At 45.1% G+C, this 22,888-nt stretch overlaps 1 pseudogene; it reads right to left on the bottom strand.

The window, feature by feature from the left end:
• Positions 1-8,639: 8,639 nt before the first annotated feature.
• Positions 8,640-15,137, bottom strand: LOC142257688 (ephrin-A3-like; annotated as a pseudogene).
• Positions 15,138-22,888: the final 7,751 nt, after the last annotated feature.

The raw sequence follows: 22,888 nt of genomic DNA, 5'->3' as shown, positions 1-22,888 counted from the left end.
CTTCATCCCTGATTACCGGCAGCTGCTGCAGCGATCGGACGGGATCAGACTCCCGCCCCATCACTGCAGGAGCTGCCGGTAATCAGGACATAAGTGAGTATTATTTTTTTTTGCACCGATGCATCAGCTGATTGTATAATCGGCTTTTATAGAATCAGCTGATGTGTGATGTGATTCAGGCACTTGATCCTGACACATCATCTGATCGCTTTGCCTTCCAGCAAACCGATCAGATGATATTGGATCCGGATTGGACGGCGCGGGACCCTGTCCCAGGATTACTGCGGAGGGGGGTTCTTTATTTCAATAAAGATGGAGTCACTAATTGTGTTGTGTTTTATTTCTAATAAAAATATTTTTCTGTGTTGTGGTTTTTTTTTATCTTTACTAGAAATTCATGGTGGCCATGTCTAATATTGGCGTGACACCATGAATTTCGGGCTTAGGGCTAGCTGATAATATACAGCTAGCCCTAACTCCATTATTACCTAGCTAGCCACCCGGCTTCAGGGCAGCTGGAAGAGTTGGATACAGCGCCAGAAGATGGCGCTTCTATGAAAGCGCCATTTTATGGGGTGGCTGCGGGACTGCAATTCACAGCGGGGGTGCCCAGAAAGCATGGGCACCCTGCACTGTGGATTCCAATCCCCAGCTGCCTAGTTGTACCCGGCTGGACTCAAAAATTGGACGAAGCTCACGTCATTTTTTTTTAAAATTATTTCATGAAATTCATGAAATAATTTAAAAAAAAGGGCTTCCCTATATTTTTGGTTCCCAGCCAGGTACAAATAGGCAGCTGGGGGTTGGGGGCAGCCCGTACCTGCCTGCTGTACCCGGCTAGCATACAAAAATATGGCGAAGCCCACGTCATTTTTTTTGTTTGGGGGGGCAAAGAAATCCTGCATACAGTCCTGGAAGGAGGATGCTGAGCCTTGTAGTTCGACAGCTGCTGTCTGCTCTCCTGCATACACTATTGGATGGAGAAACAACAAAGCGCCAGCACCAATGTGCACTAAGGCATCAAATATTCCAAACTGCATTATAAAAATTTTTTTTGAGATTTTTGGCAAAAAATTGCAATTTCTTGAGCTGCTTCGCCACGTCACGGCAAATCTCATTTGAAGCAGTCCTACACTAAAATATTTTTATAAAATGTGCCATGCGGCCTCACATATAAATAGCAGAACTGCTCTCAGCAGCACTCACCTGGTCTATTGCAGTCCCGTACCCATGACTGAGTCATGGCTGTGGGCGGGACAGGTCCAAGCAAATGCTGCATGAAGTATATATATAGCCTGTGGACAAAGCCTGATGACCCAATGTGAACAGTCACCAAACGCCAAAATCTATACAGATGGAATACATCCCAAATTGGGGTGCATAGCAAGGTGGAGGTCAACCACCGACCAATTCAACAAAGAAACAACAAAGCGCCAGCACCAATGTGCACTAAGGCATCAAATATTCCAAACTGCATTATAAAAATTTTTTTTTGAGATTTTTGGCAAAAAATTGCAATTTCTTGAGCTGCTTCGCCACGTCACGGCAAATCTCATTTGAAGCAGTCCTACACTAAAATATTTTTATAAAATGTGCCATGCGGCCTCACATATAAATAGCAGAACTGCTCTCAGCAGCACTCACCTGGTCTATTGCAGTCCCGTACCCATGACTGAGTCATGGCTGTGGGCGGGACAGGTCCAAGCAAATGCTGCATGAAGTATATATATAGCCTGTGGACAAAGCCTGATGACCCAATGTGAACAGTCACCAAACGCCAAAATCTATACAGATGGAATACATCCCAAATTGGGGTGCATAGCAAGGTGGAGGTCAACCACCGACCAATTCAACAAAGAAACAACAAAGCGCCAGCACCAATGTGCACTAAGGCATCAAATATTCCAAACTGCATTATAAAAATTTTTTTTGAGATTTTTGGCAAAAAATTGCAATTTCTTGAGCTGCTTCGCCACGTCACGGCAAATCTCATTTGAAGCAGTCCTACACTAAAATATTTTTATAAAATGTGCCATGCGGCCTCACATATAAATAGCAGAACTGCTCTCAGCAGCACTCACCTGGTCTATTGCAGTCCCGTACCCATGACTGAGTCATGGCTGTGGGCGGGACAGGTCCAAGCAAATGCTGCATGAAGTATATATATAGCCTGTGGACAAAGCCTGATGACCCAATGTGAACAGTCACCAAACGCCAAAATCTATACAGATGGAATACATCCCAAATTGGGGTGCATAGCAAGGTGGAGGTCAACCACCGACCAATTCAACAAAGAAACAACAAAGCGCCAGCACCAATGTGCACTAAGGCATCAAATATTCCAAACTGCATTATAAAAATTTTTTTTTTGAGATTTTTGGCAAAAAATTGCAATTTCTTGAGCTGCTTCGCCACGTCACGGCAAATCTCATTTGAAGCAGTCCTACACTAAAATATTTTTATAAAATGTGCCATGCGGCCTCACATATAAATAGCAGAACTGCTCTCAGCAGCACTCACCTGGTCTATTGCAGTCCCGTACCCATGACTGAGTCATGGCTGTGGGCGGGACAGGTCCAAGCAAATGCTGCATGAAGTATATATATAGCCTGTGGACAAAGCCTGATGACCCAATGTGAACAGTCACCAAACGCCAAAATCTATACAGATGGAATACATCCCAAATTGGGGTGCATAGCAAGGTGGAGGTCAACCACCGACCAATTCAACAAAGAAACAACAAAGCGCCAGCACCAATGTGCACTAAGGCATCAAATATTCCAAACTGCATTATAAAAATTTTTTTTTGAGATTTTTGGCAAAAAATTGCAATTTCTTGAGCTGCTTCGCCACGTCACGGCAAATCTCATTTGAAGCAGTCCTACACTAAAATATTTTTATAAAATGTGCCATGCGGCCTCACATATAAATAGCAGAACTGCTCTCAGCAGCACTCACCTGGTCTATTGCAGTCCCGTACCCATGACTGAGTCATGGCTGTGGGCGGGACAGGTCCAAGCAAATGCTGCATGAAGTATATATATAGCCTGTGGACAAAGCCTGATGACCCAATGTGAACAGTCACCAAACGCCAAAATCTATACAGATGGAATACATCCCAAATTGGGGTGCATAGCAAGGTGGAGGTCAACCACCGACCAATTCAACAAAGAAACAACAAAGCGCCAGCACCAATGTGCACTAAGGCATCAAATATTCCAAACTGCATTATAAAAAGTTTTTTTTGAGATTTTTGGCAAAAAATTGCAATTTCTTGAGCTGCTTCGCCACGTCACGGCAAATCTCATTTGAAGCAGTCCTACACTAAAATATTTTTATAAAATGTGCCATGCGGCCTCACATATAAATAGCAGAACTGCTCTCAGCAGCACTCACCTGGTCTATTGCAGTCCCGTACCCATGACTGAGTCATGGCTGTGGGCGGGACAGGTCCAAGCAAATGCTGCATGAAGTATATATATAGCCTGTGGACAAAGCCTGATGACCCAATGTGAACAGTCACCAAACGCCAAAATCTATACAGATGGAATACATCCCAAATTGGGGTGCATAGCAAGGTGGAGGTCAACCACCGACCAATTCAACAAAGAAACAACAAAGCGCCAGCACCAATGTGCACTAAGGCATCAAATATTCCAAACTGCATTATAAAAATTTTTTTTTTTGAGATTTTTGGCAAAAAATTGCAATTTCTTGAGCTGCTTCGCCACGTCACGGCAAATCTCATTTGAAGCAGTCCTACACTAAAATATTTTTATAAAATGTGCCATGCGGCCTCACATATAAATAGCAGAACTGCTCTCAGCAGCACTCACCTGGTCTATTGCAGTCCCGTACCCATGACTGAGTCATGGCTGTGGGCGGGACAGGTCCAAGCAAATGCTGCATGAAGTATATATATAGCCTGTGGACAAAGCCTGATGACCCAATGTGAACAGTCACCAAACGCCAAAATCTATACAGATGGAATACATCCCAAATTGGGGTGCATAGCAAGGTGGAGGTCAACCACCGACCAATTCAACAAAGAAACAACAAAGCGCCAGCACCAATGTGCACTAAGGCATCAAATATTCCAAACTGCATTATAAAAATTTTTTTTTTTGAGATTTTTGGCAAAAAATTGCAATTTCTTGAGCTGCTTCGCCACGTCACGGCAAATCTCATTTGAAGCAGTCCTACACTAAAATATTTTTATAAAATGTGCCATGCGGCCTCACATATAAATAGCAGAACTGCTCTCAGCAGCACTCACCTGGTCTATTGCAGTCCCGTACCCATGACTGAGTCATGGCTGTGGGCGGGACAGGTCCAAGCAAATGCTGCATGAAGTATATATATAGCCTGTGGACAAAGCCTGATGACCCAATGTGAACAGTCACCAAACGCCAAAATCTATACAGATGGAATACATCCCAAATTGGGGTGCATAGCAAGGTGGAGGTCAACCACCGACCAATTCAACAAAGAAACAACAAAGCGCCAGCACCAATGTGCACTAAGGCATCAAATATTCCAAACTGCATTATAAAAATTTTTTTTTTTTTTGAGATTTTTGGCAAAAAATTGCAATTTCTTGAGCTGCTTCGCCACGTCACGGCAAATCTCATTTGAAGCAGTCCTACACTAAAATATTTTTATAAAATGTGCCATGCGGCCTCACATATAAATAGCAGAACTGCTCTCAGCAGCACTCACCTGGTCTATTGCAGTCCCGTACCCATGACTGAGTCATGGCTGTGGGCGGGACAGGTCCAAGCAAATGCTGCATGAAGTATATATATAGCCTGTGGACAAAGCCTGATGACCCAATGTGAACAGTCACCAAACGCCAAAATCTATACAGATGGAATACATCCCAAATTGGGGTGCATAGCAAGGTGGAGGTCAACCACCGACCAATTCAACAAAGAAACAACAAAGCGCCAGCACCAATGTGCACTAAGGCATCAAATATTCCAAACTGCATTATAAAAATTTTTTTTTTTTTTTTTTTGAGATTTTTGGCAAAAAATTGCAATTTCTTGAGCTGCTTCGCCACGTCACGGCAAATCTCATTTGAAGCAGTCCTACACTAAAATATTTTTATAAAATGTGCCATGCGGCCTCACATATAAATAGCAGAACTGCTCTCAGCAGCACTCACCTGGTCTATTGCAGTCCCGTACCCATGACTGAGTCATGGCTGTGGGCGGGACAGGTCCAAGCAAATGCTGCATGAAGTATATATATAGCCTGTGGACAAAGCCTGATGACCCAATGTGAACAGTCACCAAACGCCAAAATCTATACAGATGGAATACATCCCAAATTGGGGTGCATAGCAAGGTGGAGGTCAACCACCGACCAATTCAACAAAGAAACAACAAAGCGCCAGCACCAATGTGCACTAAGGCATCAAATATTCCAAACTGCATTATAAAAATTTTTTTTTTGAGATTTTTGGCAAAAAATTGCAATTTCTTGAGCTGCTTCGCCACGTCACGGCAAATCTCATTTGAAGCAGTCCTACACTAAAATATTTTTATAAAATGTGCCATGCGGCCTCACATATAAATAGCAGAACTGCTCTCAGCAGCACTCACCTGGTCTATTGCAGTCCCGTACCCATGACTGAGTCATGGCTGTGGGCGGGACAGGTCCAAGCAAATGCTGCATGAAGTATATATATAGCCTGTGGACAAAGCCTGATGACCCAATGTGAACAGTCACCAAACGCCAAAATCTATACAGATGGAATACATCCCAAATTGGGGTGCATAGCAAGGTGGAGGTCAACCACCGACCAATTCAACAAAGAAACAACAAAGCGCCAGCACCAATGTGCACTAAGGCATCAAATATTCCAAACTGCATTATAAAAAATTTTTTTTTTGAGATTTTTGGCAAAAAATTGCAATTTCTTGAGCTGCTTCGCCACGTCACGGCAAATCTCATTTGAAGCAGTCCTACACTAAAATATTTTTATAAAATGTGCCATGCGGCCTCACATATAAATAGCAGAACTGCTCTCAGCAGCACTCACCTGGTCTATTGCAGTCCCGTACCCATGACTGAGTCATGGCTGTGGGCGGGACAGGTCCAAGCAAATGCTGCATGAAGTATATATATAGCCTGTGGACAAAGCCTGATGACCCAATGTGAACAGTCACCAAACGCCAAAATCTATACAGATGGAATACATCCCAAATTGGGGTGCATAGCAAGGTGGAGGTCAACCACCGACCAATTCAACAAAGAAACAACAAAGCGCCAGCACCAATGTGCACTAAGGCATCAAATATTCCAAACTGCATTATAAAAATTTTTTTTTGAGATTTTTGGCAAAAAATTGCAATTTCTTGAGCTGCTTCGCCACGTCACGGCAAATATCATTTGAAGCAGTCCTACACTAAAATATTTTTATAAAATGTGCCATGCGGCCTCACATATAAATAGCAGAACTGCTCTCAGCAGCACTCACCTGGTCTATTGCAGTCCCGTACCCATGACTGAGTCATGGCTGTGGGCGGGACAGGTCCAAGCAAATGCTGCATGAAGTATATATATAGCCTGTGGACAAAGCCTGATGACCCAATGTGAACAGTCACCAAACGCCAAAATCTATACAGATGGAATACATCCCAAATTGGGGTGCATAGCAAGGTGGAGGTCAACCACCGACCAATTCAACAAAGAAACAACAAAGCGCCAGCACCAATGTGCACTAAGGCATCAAATATTCCAAACTGCATTATAAAAATTTTTTTTTTTGAGATTTTTGGCAAAAAATTGCAATTTCTTGAGCTGCTTCGCCACGTCACGGCAAATCTCATTTGAAGCAGTCCTACACTAAAATATTTTTATAAAATGTGCCATGCGGCCTCACATATAAATAGCAGAACTGCTCTCAGCAGCACTCACCTGGTCTATTGCAGTCCCGTACCCATGACTGAGTCATGGCTGTGGGCGGGACAGGTCCAAGCAAATGCTGCATGAAGTATATATATAGCCTGTGGACAAAGCCTGATGACCCAATGTGAACAGTCACCAAACGCCAAAATCTATACAGATGGAATACATCCCAAATTGGGGTGCATAGCAAGGTGGAGGTCAACCACCGACCAATTCAACAAAGAAACAACAAAGCGCCAGCACCAATGTGCACTAAGGCATCAAATATTCCAAACTGCATTATAAAATTTTTTTTTTTTTTGAGATTTTTGGCAAAAAATTGCAATTTCTTGAGCTGCTTCGCCACGTCACGGCAAATCTCATTTGAAGCAGTCCTACACTAAAATATTTTTATAAAATGTGCCATGCGGCCTCACATATAAATAGCAGAACTGCTCTCAGCAGCACTCACCTGGTCTATTGCAGTCCCGTACCCATGACTGAGTCATGGCTGTGGGCGGGACAGGTCCAAGCAAATGCTGCATGAAGTATATATATAGCCTGTGGCTATATATACTTCATGCAGCATTTGCTTGGACCTGTCCCGCCCACAGCCATGACTCAGTCATGGGTACGGGACTGCAATAGACCAGGTGAGTGCTGCTGAGAGCAGTTCTGCTATTTATATGTGAGGCCGCATGGCACATTTTATAAAAATATTTTAGTGTAGGACTGCTTCAAATGAGATTTGCCGTGACGTGGCGAAGCAGCTCAAGAAATTGCAATTTTTTGCCAAAAATCTCAAAAAAATTTTTATAATGCAGTTTGGAATATTTGATGCCTTAGTGCACATTGGTGCTGGCTCTTTGTTGTTTCTTTGTTGAATTGGTCGGTGGTTGACCTCCACCTTGCTATGCACCCCAATTTGGGATGTATTCCATCTGTATAGATTTTGGCGTTTGGTGACTGTTCACATTGGGTCATCAGGCTTTGTCCACAGGCTATATATACTTCATGCAGCATTTGCTTGGACCTGTCCCGCCCACAGCCATGACTCAGTCATGGGTACGGGACTGCAATAGACCAGGTGAGTGCTGCTGAGAGCAGTTCTGCTATTTATATGTGAGGCCGCATGGCACATTTTATAAAAATATTTTAGTGTAGGACTGCTTCAAATGAGATTTGCCGTGACGTGGCGAAGCAGCTCAAGAAATTGCAATTTTTTGCCAAAAATCTCAAAAAAATTTTTATAATGCAGTTTGGAATATTTGATGCCTTAGTGCACATTGGTGCTGGCTCTTTGTTGTTTACTATTGGATGGAGGATGCTGAGCCTTGTAGGTCTGCTCCCCCTGACTCTCCCTCAATCCCTCAAGCATTCAGTCCTGGATGGAGCATGCTGAGCCTTGTAGTTCTGCAGCTGTCTGCTCTTCTGCATACACTAGTGGAGAATGAAGAACACATTGAAGAAGGAAATGACATCAGACCTTTTTTTTTTTGTTCACTGATAAAAAAACGCAGCAAAACGCAGAGATCAAAAACGCAGCAAAACGCAGCGTTTTTGTGTGTTTTTAGCGGCCAAAAACGCACAAAAACGCAGCGTCAAAAAGACGCAGTGTGCGCACATAGCCTAAGGACGCTGCTCCTCCTCCCATCAGCCGCTCCCCAACCTGCACAGTCCTTACAGAGTTCTGAATGTGGAGATTGCATTCATTTCTCCGAGGTGTTCAGCCTGAAACAAGAAAACTAAGACGCCAAGAGAGTCATTAGGAGCAGAGAGACGGCCACCGTCAAATGTAAGTGTTCTCGCTACGGGCTCGTCCCACTAATGCTCTTCTCCAACTTGGGGATCTCTGGATTAAAGTTACCTGAAATACAGGAGGGAAAAGGTGAATGGAGGAAAGCAAGATCTGGTGTCCAACAGTAAAGCAGAAATGGGCTCAAGTGGCAGTCCAAGAGGCGGGCAGAGGGCACGGACCAGAGTCCCAGTCCAAGAGGCGGGCAGAGGTCACGGACCAGAGTCCCAGTCCAAGAGGCGGGCAGAGGGCACGGACCAGAGTCCCAGTCCAAGAGGCGGCCAGAGGGTACGGACCAGAGTATCAGTCCAAGATGCGGGCAAAGGGCAAGGGCCAGAGTCCCAGTCCAAGATGCGGGCAAAGGGCAAGGGCCCCGGTTGCAGTCCGAGGAGATATGGGTGGAGGGTAGGGGTCGAGGTCATAGTCAGAGGTAGGCGGAGGGCATGGGCCGAGTCAGTCAGGGGATGTAGAGCGTGAAAAAGGTGATTGATGTAGGAAGGTGGAGAGTGAAGGTAGACGAGTGGGATCGTCCATGTGATGTCTGCAGAGGACTTAAACACCAGAGGGGACTAGCGAGACTGAACAACATGTCCCTTGAACACAAAAGTACATTTAAGCCAAGAGGAGACAGCAGATGGAGGTGACCGTCCAGTATGTAGGTCACAATATACATGGCGGCCGCCTACAAGATGCACATTAGACAAGGGTTTACTTACACAACACCCAAGGAGGTTTATATTTATGACAGGAGCAGCAGTGTCTTCGGGAGCCCAAAAACATTAAGCTCAGAGTCGCCCTGTGACACCGTCGTGCGGGCGGCAATAACAGCTAAACACGATGAAGGGAAGCAACTCGTGTGATTATCTGGCCGGCCAGGAACAATCCAATCTACGTTCCAACAGCAGCAATGAAGCTGGTGTCTTAGTCCCGGGTAGTCAGAGCTCAATCACTAATCCAGTCAAACACTTGGCTGCAATTTCCGAATCTTTCGGGACGACATCGGGCACAAGTAGCAGGTGCCTGCAGACTACCATATTTGATGGGTGTGATGGCCTGTCATGGATGAGGCACGAGACCACTCTGCGGGTCATCAACTACCGATCTGCATCTATGGGCACCTCCTGTAGAATATGATCCGGACACCAGCATGTGAAGTGTGAGAAACTGCTATGAGTCGACCATCCTGCAGGGGGAGACAGCGCACCACGAGTGAGCAGCAGGGCTGTGCAGTCGGTAAGCTAAACCTTCGACTCAGACTCTTCAATTTCCCTTGCACCGACTCAGACTCCACCACTCCGACTCCTACATATATTGCTTATAGTTAGGTGAAAAATTTATTGTAGGACATCAACATGTGTATGTGATCATCAGACATTTAATTTTTATGATACAATAATCAAGATATTTTAATAGAACATAAAATATATTTATTGGATACAACTTTAGAACACAAAAAACTAATAAATTGTAAATATGTAATACAATATGTAATATACAGTAGACTACATATATATCTTGTGTAATATATATACACACACACTGTATAATTATATATTATATATATTACATATTTACAATTTATTAGTTTGTGTTCTAAAGTTGTATTACAATAAATATATTTTATGTTCTATCTAAATATCTTGATTATTGTATCATAAAAATGATTAAATGTCTGATGTTCACATTATACTACAATATATTTTTCACTTAAATATGAGCATTATGCTAAATATTTAGTATGTTTTTGATGAAAAATGTTTTTTGCCACTTACATAGTGCATTATCTATATATATATATCTATATATATATATATATATATAGATATATATATATATATATATAACACTATGTAGGTGGCAAAAAACAGTTTTCAACAAAAACATAGTAAATAACATTTGTGTAGTCTATGAATTTGTTGTAAGACATAGAATTGCCTCCATCAGATCCTCCTTCACAGATGACCTGATCTGACCTATTAAGGCTAGAGAACATCCTCTCTACAGTAACTTGGGTTGGAGGCAAAGCAATAACCACATGGGCAACATCTCTAACAATTTCCGGGTATAAAGGAATTGCCTCATGCACAGTCAGTTTTGATGAACAGTTGAATTTTTCTATTTCTTTGAGAGCAAGTGAAACATTTTACTGAAATCTGGCCAATCTGCTGCTATAGGAGACGGAGGGAAATCTTTTTCCTTCCGGCAACACTTTGCTGCTTCATGTCATCCAAATACTTCTCAAAGTTAAACTCCTCATCTTCTCAGATTCCTTAATAACAGGGTCGGTACCGCAGGACTGGCGCATAGCAAATGTGGTGCCAATATTCAAAAAGGGGACAAAAACTGAGCCGGGAAATTATAGGCCGGTAAGTTTAGCCTCTACGGTTGGTAAAATCCTTGAGGGTTTGTTGAGAGATGCTATACTGGAGTATCTCAAGAAAAATAACCTTATGACAGAGTATCAACATGGGTTTATGAGGGATCGATCCTGTCAAACTAATTTGATCAGCTTCTATGAAGAGGTAAGTTCAAGCCTGGACCAGGGAAATGCAGTGGATGTTGTGTATATGGACTTTTCAAAAGCTTTTGATACGGTGTCACACAAAAGGTTGGTACATAAAATGAGAATAATGGGGATAGGGGAAAATATGTGTAACTGGGTTAAAAACTGGCTCAGTGATAGGAAACAAAGGGTGGTTATTAATGGTACGTACTTGGACTGGGTCTCAGTTCATAGTGGGGTACCACAGGGGTCAGTATTGGGCCCGCTTCTTTTCAACATATTTATAAATTACCTTGTTGGGGGCATGCGGAGTAGAATTTCAATATTTGCAGATGATACTAAACTCTGCAGGGTAATCAATACAGAGGAGGATAATTTTATATTACAGGGAGATTTATGTAAATTGGAGGATTGGGCTGAGAAGTGGCAATTGAAGTTTAATGTAGATAAATGTAAGGTCATGCACTTGGGTAGAGGAAATAACATTTATGATTATGTACTTAATTGTAGAACACTGGGTAAAACAGACACAGAAAAAGACTTGGGTGTATGGGTGGATGGTAAACTTCACTTTAGTGGACAGTGTCAGGCAGCTGCTGCCAGGGCTAATAAAATAATGGGATGTATTAAAAGAGGTATACGTGTTCATGAAAAAAATATAGTTCTACCTCTGTACAAGTCACTAGTGCGACCGCACTTAGAATACTGTGTACAATTCTGGTCACCGATATATAAGAAGGACATAGCTGAACTGGAGAGGGTGCAGAGAAGAGCGACCAAGATTATTAGAGGAATGGGTGGGCTGCAATACCAAGACAGGTTATTAAACTTGGGGTTATTTAGTTTGGAAAAACGAAGGCTTAGGGGGGATCTAATCACAATGTATAAATATATGAGGGGACAGTAGAGACCTTTCCAAAGATCTTTTTACACCTAGGCCTGCGACTGGAACACGGGGGCATCCGCTACGTCTTGAGGAAAGAAGGTTTAATCATATTCACAGACGAGGATTCTTTACTGTACGAGCAGTGAGACTGTGGAACTCTCTGCCGCATGATGTTGTAATGAGTGATTCACTACTAACATTTAAGCAGAGCCTGGACGCCTTTCTTGAAAAATTTAATATTACCAGTTATGTATATTAGATTTTATGACAGGGTATTGATCCAGGGAACTAGTCTGATTGCCGGATGTGGAGTCAGGAAGGAAATTTTTTCCCCATTGGAACTTGTTTGCCACATTGGGGTTTTTTTGTCTTCCTCTGGATCAACATGTTAGGCTACAGGTTGAACTAGATGGACTTAGAGTCTCCCTTCAACCTTAAAAACTATGATACTATGATACTATGATGAGGATGAAGATATGGCAGCAGTAGCACTGTCAGGACCCAAGTCCTCTTGCACCTGGCAGTCCTGTAGCCGCTCATCCTAACTGCTACCTCACTCAAAGCTTCTTTTCCTTTAGTAAGCTGTTGATCATCAAGCAGTATACGAAGACTTGGGTCCACATAAACAGCTGTCAGAAGAATTTTATTTTCCAATAGCTGTGTATCTCTCCGTTTCATTGAAGCAGAAATGCCATCTGCGATTAAACCTCCTCTTTGGGACAGGCAAAATAGCAAGTTCTTCCACTCCCATATGAAAATGCCAGGAGTTCAATCCTCAGCTTGTAATTTTTTAGTCACGGTAAATGGGTGATTAAGCAATTCCTTCAATTTAGCCACCTGTGTCCAATGACCTTCATTTAAGGTTACTTGAGGGTTTACCATATCTATAAGAAATGATTTTAGTTCAAGCAATCGCTCAGTCATTAAATAAGTGCTGCCTCACCGAGTGGCTTGATCAACAATTGCCCCTTTCCCAGCACATTTCTTCAAGATGGAATCAATTTTAGGGGTTCTGCCGGCAATAACCAACTTCCTCACTTTTCCAATTAGATTTCCAGCATGTCCGCCCAGTTTCACACATCCGGCTTTTCACCAGTTTGGCGGATGCGGCGCACGCCAGTATAGTACGATACAGTACAGTGGCAACACCACAACTTCCGGGTCACATGACAGCATGTGACCGGCGTTTGTCGCGCTGCCACTGTACTGTATACACTGTACTGGAGTGCGCCGCATCCGCCAAACCGGTGAAAAGCCGGATGTGTGAAACCGGGGTCCCGGTCTTGCAGACTCTTTCATTGCCAGCTGCAGCGTGTGCACAACACAGCGCATGTGATGAATAGGAAAGTGTTTTGAAGCAGCTTCAACAAGATCATCTAATCCTAAAGTATCATTTTGCTGTTCTTCTGTTGTAATATCTGTTTGTTCCTCCGTTACATGAGCAGCGCTGTGGCTCCATCTCACACATACTAAATCCTAAATTTTCTTCTAGCTGTTGTTCATTACTCTCATTCATCAGTTTAATTGTACTTATCAAGTTTGAACCATTGTCCTTTACAATAGCAAGAACCTGTTCTTTTTTGAGTTGGTAATCTTGCAGAACTTTTTCCACTAAGGCCTGGAGAAGCTGGCTGCTGTGATGAGCTTTACTATCTGTTACTGCCAGTGTCTTGCTAACAATTTATTTCTTCTTTACAAACATCGAATATTGATGGCAAAATAATTGAGTGAAATGCAGTGACTCTGGGCATCCCAGCAAAGGCAATGGGTGACAAGATAGGACATTCAGACACAGCGTTTTGTGAGGATCCTCAAAAACCTTTCAGGTGATGCAGTTTTTTAAAAAGCTGATCTGCTTTTGCAGCTGACAAATGTATCCTCAAAAAACGCAGCAAAAACGCTGTGTGTGAATGTAGCCTTAGATCAGGAACAGAACAGCCATTTATAGGACATTTCATAACTTTCCCAAATTCCTATGAAAAAATATTCAACACATTCTGCATTGCATTACTGTGCCCAATTTATTATATATTCTAGGAGTCGGAGCCGGTTCATTTTATACCGACTCCGACTCCATCAAAATGAGCTGCGACTTCGGCTCCATCAAAATTAGCTCCGACTCCGGCTCCGACTCCATCAAAATTAGCTCCGACTCCACGACTCCAACTCCACAGCCCTGGTGAGCAGAATCACCTAGGTCTTCAATCTTCACCTCTGGTCCTATCGTGAATTGGGGCAGGGTGGGAGCGTGCTTCTCTCCAGAATGAGCCGCTGCGGGGGAAGGACTACACCATTACCACGCGCCTGACGTAGTCCTGACAACAGTAAGCAATCACCATCCCCCCAGGTCCCAGGTTTTAAACACTTACTGGTTGCGCTGCACACGGACACTTTCATCTTCAGGCACGAGTGCCGGTGGTTGTGGGTTGGTGTTGCTGGAAAAAGAAAAAAAAACAATAAGAATGGGTGCAATGTAAAAATTAAGACTAAAATACCAGGAGGAACAACTGAAGGGTTCAACTGAGTATCAGCAGGAGGGATCCTGTAAGGGGACCGGGGATGTCCATCCACCGGACAGAGAACAATAGAGGAAAATAGGGTTTATTTGAGCAGCGCCAATGATCACTTCTCAGTTGTAGATACTACAGATGTAGTAGTAGTTGTGTCCCGCGTGGAACTCGTACCCCAGAGAAAAGGCGCTGTACCGCTGAAACTTCTCCGAGAACTTGATGGGGCTGTGTGGGGAGTGCGGCCGGTTACATTCCCAGCGCTTGAAGCCATGGCTGGTGTTGCAGGAGTGGTAGCCCTCATAATTCACCATGTACAGGATATACTGCTCCATCCGGTGATCTGCCATCGTATCGTTATAATGTGGGCAGTAAATGTCAAGGTAGTCGTTAACATTCACCTGAACCGTGTAGTCATTGCGCCGCAAACTGGAACGAAAAAAAAAAAGCCATTAGTCCCATCAGCCGAGCCACCCCGCAGAGCAGGGACCCCTTTAGCTTCCCCGCAGGAGCCGACCCCCGGGATATCCTGATCCCCAAACACCACACCATCTTTACACCAGAAGCCAGATAGAGTCTGCTGAAAAGCTTCTGACAGGCCGCCTCTGGTCACGTGTGTCCGTCCGGTGTATAGCTTCTGCCTCCGGAAGCCACACAAAGTATTACACTTTTAAAAAAGTGTAACCCCTCCCCTCTGCCTATACACCCTCCCGTGGATCACGGGCTCCTCAGTTTTGGTGCAAAAGCAGGAAGGAGAAAACTTATAAATTGGTCTAGGGTAAATGCAATCCGAAGGATGTTCGGAGAACTGAAAACCATGAACCAAAAGAACAATTCAACATGAACAACATGTGTACACAAAAGAACAACCAGCCCGAAGGGTACAGGGGCGGGTGCTGGGTCTCCCAATAGGAGCTAGAAGAAAAGGAATTTACCGTAAGTAAACAAAATTCCCTTCTTCTTTGTCGCTCCATTGGGAGACCCAGACAATTGGGACGTCCAAGAGCAGTCCCTGGGTGGGTAAAAGAATACCTCAATAAAAAAGAGCCGAAAGGGGGCGTGGCCTGGCCATGGTGGAGACAAGACGCATGTGAGCACTGCTCCTGACCCGAGCCAAGAATAAACGGAGAAACAGAGCAGTAAACACAATCAAAGCCAGTCCATGGGAGTCAGGAAGAGGCAGAGATCAAAAGCAGCACCCGTTAGACCACCTGCAGCGACAACGGGAGACATAACCAGATACCTGACAGGCCCCAGTCAGGCAGACATGACAGACCGTGCAGCAGCTTCAGAGGCCATCCACCCACGCATGTCCCTGAGGAGTGCTGCAGACAGGCAGGGGACAGAAGCGATGCTCAGCACAGCCCCACAGGCCTCCGGTGGAGTGAATCAGGAGCTGCAGGGACCTCCGATGAGCAGTGAGTCAGTGCCCACGTGGAGGGAAGATGGCGCCGAGAGTGCAGAGGAGACGCTGCTGATAACACAAAGGTCACCACTTGAACGTGAGTCTCTGTCTGGGAGGGAGAAGGGGTTAATTGTTTCATGCAGCGGCGGCAGGAGACAAGCAGAGCAGCCACACGCACTGACATTAAACAGTGATAAGATAGAAGCCTGGATGACAGGAGCTGGCACACAGAGTGAGATAACTGCTGAGAACAGGAATGTGCTGAGGGGGGAGGGGAATGAAGGAGCAAACAGCAGACCACATAGCTCTTCCCAACAAAGCCCCCCCTCTCACTCTAATCTACCCCACATGAATGCACACCAGGAACCGGGGCAGAAAGCAGATACCATCATAATGCCACATACCAATATAATAACAAGCTGGGAGCTCCCTCCACAGCTCCAAAGCACAGAAGCTGAAACAGACAACAGAGCCGCTCTAGGGGGCCATACACTGGCCATGGATATTCAAAGCCTGGCTGCTCATATCAGAAACATCCCAACCAAACATGACATGGAGAAATATGTTGAAAGACTGGAAAGTTCTTATAAAGCTGAATTGACAATGCTGAAAGATGAGGTCCAGCACTGGGGTGAAAGAGTCACAGCAATCGAGGCTGCTGCATCCACATTGTCTGCCCAAATTACAACACAAAAAGAGGATACATCTATTCACTCTTTTCAACTCCACTACCTGGCGGATATGATAGACGATGCCGAAAACAGGGGACGAAGAAACAACATAAGGGTCAGAGGGCTCCCAGAATCGGTACCCACGGGAGAGCTGCATGCAACACTCAAAGAAATCTTTAACCCCCTACTCGGTTCCCCCGGGGAGGCACACCTGGAGCTGGATAGAGCCCATAGAGCCCTGGGCCCTAAACCCGTGGATCCAAACTTCCCACGGGATGTAATCTGCAGAGTCCACAGATACCAAGTGAAAGACTCTATAATGACCCAAGCTCGGGCAGTGGGAGATGTTCGTTTCCAGGGAACCCGCCTGCAGATCCTTCCGGACTTATCGAGATGGACCCTACAGAAAAGGAAAGCTCTAAGGCCATTGCTAGACGTCCTCAGGGAACGCAATATACCATACTCATGGGGCTTCCCATTTCGTCTGAGAGTACACCAAGAGGGCCGGATGCATATGCTTACCCATCCCAGAGGTCTTCAGGACTTTAAGGCAGCATTGAATCTACCGCGGGTCCAGATAACAGAGTGGCCGGAGCTACCATCGGGTCTGCAGGCAGATGGTCCGAATCACCCGCAGCCACAACGGCGCAGAGACCCGAGGAGAAGGATGAGACGAGAGGAAATGGAGCAGTAGTGAATGAGGCTCTGAGCGAGTGGTCTTTATCACGGTTATACTGATAAAATTTATTGTTGATGGTCGGGCTGCGGAGGCCGGTCACACACGTCCCAAGACAACCCAGTTATGCTTATTTTCTAAGGATTAGAGGCAGTTGCCTCTCATTAAGGGCCCCACTGTGACCGGCCTCTGTGAGCACAAACCTAGGAGTAACACAGAAGAGCGGAGGAGCAAGTGGAGAGGGACCGTCGCTCCCTCATAATAAAGAAAGTGTATAAATATATGCATTGATAACATGATCCGCAAAGGAAGACCAACAGCAAATACTGGTACCATTATATAGTTTTGACACCTGTAGGGGGCATCGGTTTAAATGCTCGCAATAATATTTAGTTAAGCTTACATATATTGAAAGTTCTTGGCTCGGGGGGAGATTCTCTCCTTGGAAAGTACAACCTCTATAGAGGGTTCTATTCCTCACGTTGCGAGGATTAGTTAAAAGTATCACCCTCCTTTCGAGGAAGACGAGAATTTGAAGTTTTTTTTTTTTTTTATTCTCCTCTGACCCACCCTTAGAGGAAAGTCAGGGAGACAGAGGTGGACTCGAAGTGCTGACTTCTTGACTTTCTTGTATTCTTTTTTCTTTTTCCTTTTTTACCTTCATCTTCCTCCTAAAGGAACTCTAGTCTTCTCCCCACTTATAACCATAACCTTTTCTTCCCCCTCCTTTCCCTCTTCCCTGTGTTAATCCCCTAGTACCCGGAGTGTTCTTTACCTTAGGAGATAGTGCTGCGCTGGGATAGAATGCCGGGGTTAAAAATAGGCTCACTGAATGTTAGGGGATTCAACGTGCCCCAAAAGAGATCACATATCCTATATGAGATGCACAAACAAAGAGTTCAAATTTTCATCATTCAGGAAACGCACTTTAAAACTGGCCACATACCAAATCTACATAACAGATACTTTGCATATTGGCTTCACAGCACAAACAATGAATCAAGATCGAAAGGGGTCTCAATCGCAATACACAAAAACCTGGTCCACACGGTTTTAGACTCTAAGACAGACGAGACAGGCAGATATGCTTTGCTAAAAGTTAAAATAGGCTCGGTGGTCTACACGATCGCGGGCTGGTACGGACCAAATATTAATCAAACTAATGCATGCTGCTCTTTTTTAAAGGATCTATCAGAATTCGCGGAGGGGGAGGTGCTGGTGGGAGGAGACTTTAACTTTGCACTGAATCCCACAATGGATGTGTCAACGGGGAGGAGCGCCATACCTCAGAGACGCTTGAGCGCCCTAAAACGTAAGTTAGCAGATCTCCACATGGTTGATGTGTGGAGAATCATGCACCCCACAGATAAAGATTACACATTCTTCTCTAATCCCCACCAGACTTACAGTCGCATTGACTTTATTCTGGTCAGCCAAAGAGTTATTTCGTGGCACCCGGTCGCGGTTATAGGGAATGCGGTCTGGTCTGATCATGCTCCAGTGTTCCTGGAGATCTCCCCTCCGGACTACCCAAACAGGGCGTGGACGTGGCGGCTCAACGATTCCTTATTAAGAGATGAAACATGTGTAACAGACCTAAGGGAGACAATGGACGTCTTTATGTCCACCCACGCGACGGACTCTACACCCCTACCATTTCAGTGGGAGGCATTTAAATGTGTAATAAGAGGAATCCTAATAAAACACGGGACAAGGATCAAAAAAGAGAGAACACAGGAGGTGGCCCAACTTCTCCGAACGATTAATTCACTAGAGCCAACACACAAAAATAATCCCTCTTCGGATATTCTAGCCAATCTGACAACAACAAGGGACAAATTAAGAAAGCTACTGGATTGTAGACTTCTTAGGTTTCAAAATCAATTCAAAAGGCTATTATATAATCACTCGGACAAAAGCGGGCGACAACTTGCGCGGCTATTACACCCACGAAATCAAGCTTCGCACGTTACTAAAATAAAGACTCGGGGAAACTCAGACACGCAAGACCCCGCAAAAATTTTAAATCACTTTAAAGAATACTATGCAGAACTATACAATATACGGGGCACATTCTCAGATATGGCCCCGGGTGAATTACAGGCCCGAATTGAGTCATACATTTCAGAGACAGCTCTCCCTGCATTAGATGGGGAAGATGCCAGGGGACTGGACAGGACAATCGAGGAGGGGGAGGTGGCCACAGCGATAGAGATCTCCCCAAGCGGTAAAAGCCCGGGACCTGATGGGTTCTCTCCTGCTTTTTATAAACTTTTTAAAGCCCAAATCACTCCATTCCTCACAAAAGTATATAACTCGGTATCAGAATCGTCCCCTTTCACCCCATAATCCTTAGAAGCCCACATCACAGTTCTACCTAAACATGGTAAAGACCAAACAATGGTAGCCAACTACCGCCCGATCTCACTAATAAATATTGACGTAAAAATCTTCGCAAAAGTACTGGCTAGCCGGTTGGCACCTCTGTTGCCCTCCATTATACACACAGATCAGGTTGGGTTCGTGCAGGGTAGGGAGGCCCGCGACAATGTGACCAAAACAATTCACCTAATAGCCAGAGCCGCGTCGAGAAGGGAGCCCCTAGGGCTGCTCTCAATAGACGCAGAAAAAGCATTTGACCGTGTTCATTGGGGACTCATGAACTCAGCATTAAGACAAATTGGTTTAGGCCCGAACTTTGTGAGTAAGATAATGGCCTTGTACTCTAGACCGTCGGCACGAGTTCGGGTTAACGGGGCCCTCTCGGATCCGGTGGAAATCAGAAACGGCACCCGTCAGGGGTGCCCTTTATCCCCCCTTCTATATGTCATTGTTATGGAGCACCTTGCAGTGGCCATTAGACAGAACCCCAATGTACACGGTCTGAGCATTGGAGACAGGGAATTTAAGACGGCTATATACGCAGATGACCTCCTGCTCTATACGTCCCAACCTTTGATCACATTACCTTCACTACTAAAAGAATTCGAACGATTTGGAAATTTGAGCAATTTTAAAATAAATTATTCCAAAACAGAAGCGCTAAACATCTCCCTTAAAATAGAGGAAGTCGCCCTACTAAAAGAAAAATTCCCGTTTCGATGGCAGGCATCCTCAATAAAATATTTAGGGGTAACGATCCCATCTAATCTGGGGACACTTTATTCCCTGAATTACCAAGTCTTATTAAACAGAACCCTAAAAGATATGGAAGAGTACAACAAACGACCCCTTTCGTGGTTCGGCCGCGTAAACACATTCAAAATGGACATACTACCACGATTCCTTTACATCTTTCAGGCGATACCTATAAATCCCCCTCCGGCCTTCTTTAAGACATTGAGGTCCGCACTGGTTCGCTTTGTGTGGAAAGGGGGAAAACCAAGGATCAAATATCAGACTTTGATACGACCCAAACAGAGGGGGGGAGCCGGATTGCCTGATTTACGTACCTATCACCATGCTGTCCTGGTGGCTAGGTTGTTAGACTGGCATTTTCACCGGCAGACCAAGCAGTGGGTGGCACTAGAGCAGCTTTATTCCCCAGTTCCGCTTGGGGCACTTCCCTGGCTACTACCAAAAGAGTTGGAGGATGTAAGGAGACAGGTGGAGCCTGGTGGGATTTTGCTCAGGGCGACACTGGAGGTATGGGAGGCCACAAAGCTGAAAAGTGGCCTGATTGGCTCGCCCACTCCTCTGATGCCTTTGTTCGGCAATCCGGGCTTCCCTCCGGGGTGTACGGTGGAGAGATTTCTGGGCTGGCAACGAAGTTTGGATATTAGACTGGGGCAGATATTACAGGGCAGAGACTTGCCCCCTTTTGAAGACTTTCAGGCCGCGTTCCCCGGATTGAGATTGAGGTGGCTCGAATACATACAACTTCACTCCTTTGTGCGATCCTGGCTGGGTGGGAAGAGGCCCCCCTCCCCGGATACATCCACCCCATTTGAACACTTATTCCTGCAGAGTTTGCCTCCGACGCACCAGATCTCCCTCATTTGCAATATGATGAACAGGAACCTCTATTCTGAGGACCCCAGTTACATTGGAAGATGGGAATCGGAATTAGGTTTCAGCCTTACTGAAGAGGAAAAACGAAAGGCGTATGTGTTCTCCCACAAGATCTCAGTAGCATGCAATGCCCAGGAAAAGAGCTTTAAGCTACTGGCAAGATGGTATCAATGCCCGGTCAACCTCCATAGAGCCTTCCCTATGGTCCCGGAGGAGTGTTGGCGCTGTGGCTCAGACAAAGGTACGCTGCCACACATTTGGTGGGGTTGTAACAAACTATCCAACTTTTGGACTCAGGTGTTTGCGACCTACAACCAAATGGCAGGAGAAAGCGTAACTCCTTCCATTAAGATCGCCCTACTGTCTATTTTACCCGGTTCACTGGGATGCCAAAAGAAGCGCCTGTTGCGGTTCTTTTTGATTGCGGCCAGAGCAGTCATTCCACGACACTGGAGGACCACAGTGACCCCCGGAATAGGGGAATGGCTGACAGAGTTAACACATCTTTGTCACATGGAGGAACTCTCCTCTTGGGTATCGGGCACAAATGAGAAGTTTACCAAACTATGGCAGCCGTGGATACTGTTCAAGGAGTCCCCTGCATTCAGGAGCCTGTTCTAGTGACAGTGCATAAACAACCCCCGTCTTACCTCCCTCCCGCAACCCCTTGTATAAGTCCCTTCCTTTTCCTTCTCCCCTCTCTTTCTATTCTGATATCTACTCACTCTATATCTTGACCACTTTTCTAGTAAGGTTCTTCATATAGACAGGCGGGTCTAGCCCTTTGGAAGTAAAAGGCGACAAACAGTAACCTATGAATATGGTATAGTCACAGATAATCTATCAAAACACGGGTGGAAATACATTCTTGTCAGTAATGTATTATGTAGATTGTATAAACACCAAGGGTAGCGGCCCACCTACGGAACTTTAAGTGGCTAATATTCTCTTATTTTTCTTTCTGTATGCTTGTTATGTTTAATCTGTTTCTGTTATGGAAATCTTCAATAAAAACTGATTGGTTAAAAAAAAAAAAAGAGCCGAAAAAAACGGCCCCCTCTTACAGGTGGGCAACCGCCGCCTGAAGGACTCGCCTACCTAGACTGGCGTCTGCCGAAGCATAGGTATGCACTTGATAGTGTATCGTGAAAGTGTGCAGACTAGACCACGTAGCTGCCTGACACACCTGCTGAGCCGTAGCCCGATGCCGCAAAGCCCAGGACGCACCCACGGCTCTGGTAGAATGGGCTTTCAGCCCTGAAGGAAGCGGAAGCCCAGCAGAACAGTAGGCTTCGAGAATCGGTTCCTTGATCCACCGAGCCAAGGTTGACTTGGAAGCCTGCGAACCCTTACGCTGGCCAGCGACAAGGACAAAGAGCGCATCTGAACGACGAAGGGGCGCCGTGCGAGACACGTAGAGCCGGAGTGCTCTCACTAGATCCAAAGAGTGCAAATCCTTTTCACACTGGTGAATTGGATTAGGGCAAAATGAAGGTAAGGAGAGATCCTGATTGAGATGAAAAGGAGATACCACCTTAGG

Source organism: Anomaloglossus baeobatrachus, chromosome 12 (assembly GCF_048569485.1).
Source record: "Anomaloglossus baeobatrachus isolate aAnoBae1 chromosome 12, aAnoBae1.hap1, whole genome shotgun sequence".
NCBI lineage: Eukaryota > Metazoa > Chordata > Amphibia > Anura > Aromobatidae > Anomaloglossus > Anomaloglossus baeobatrachus.
This window is presented reverse-complemented; position numbering and strand designations above follow the sequence as displayed.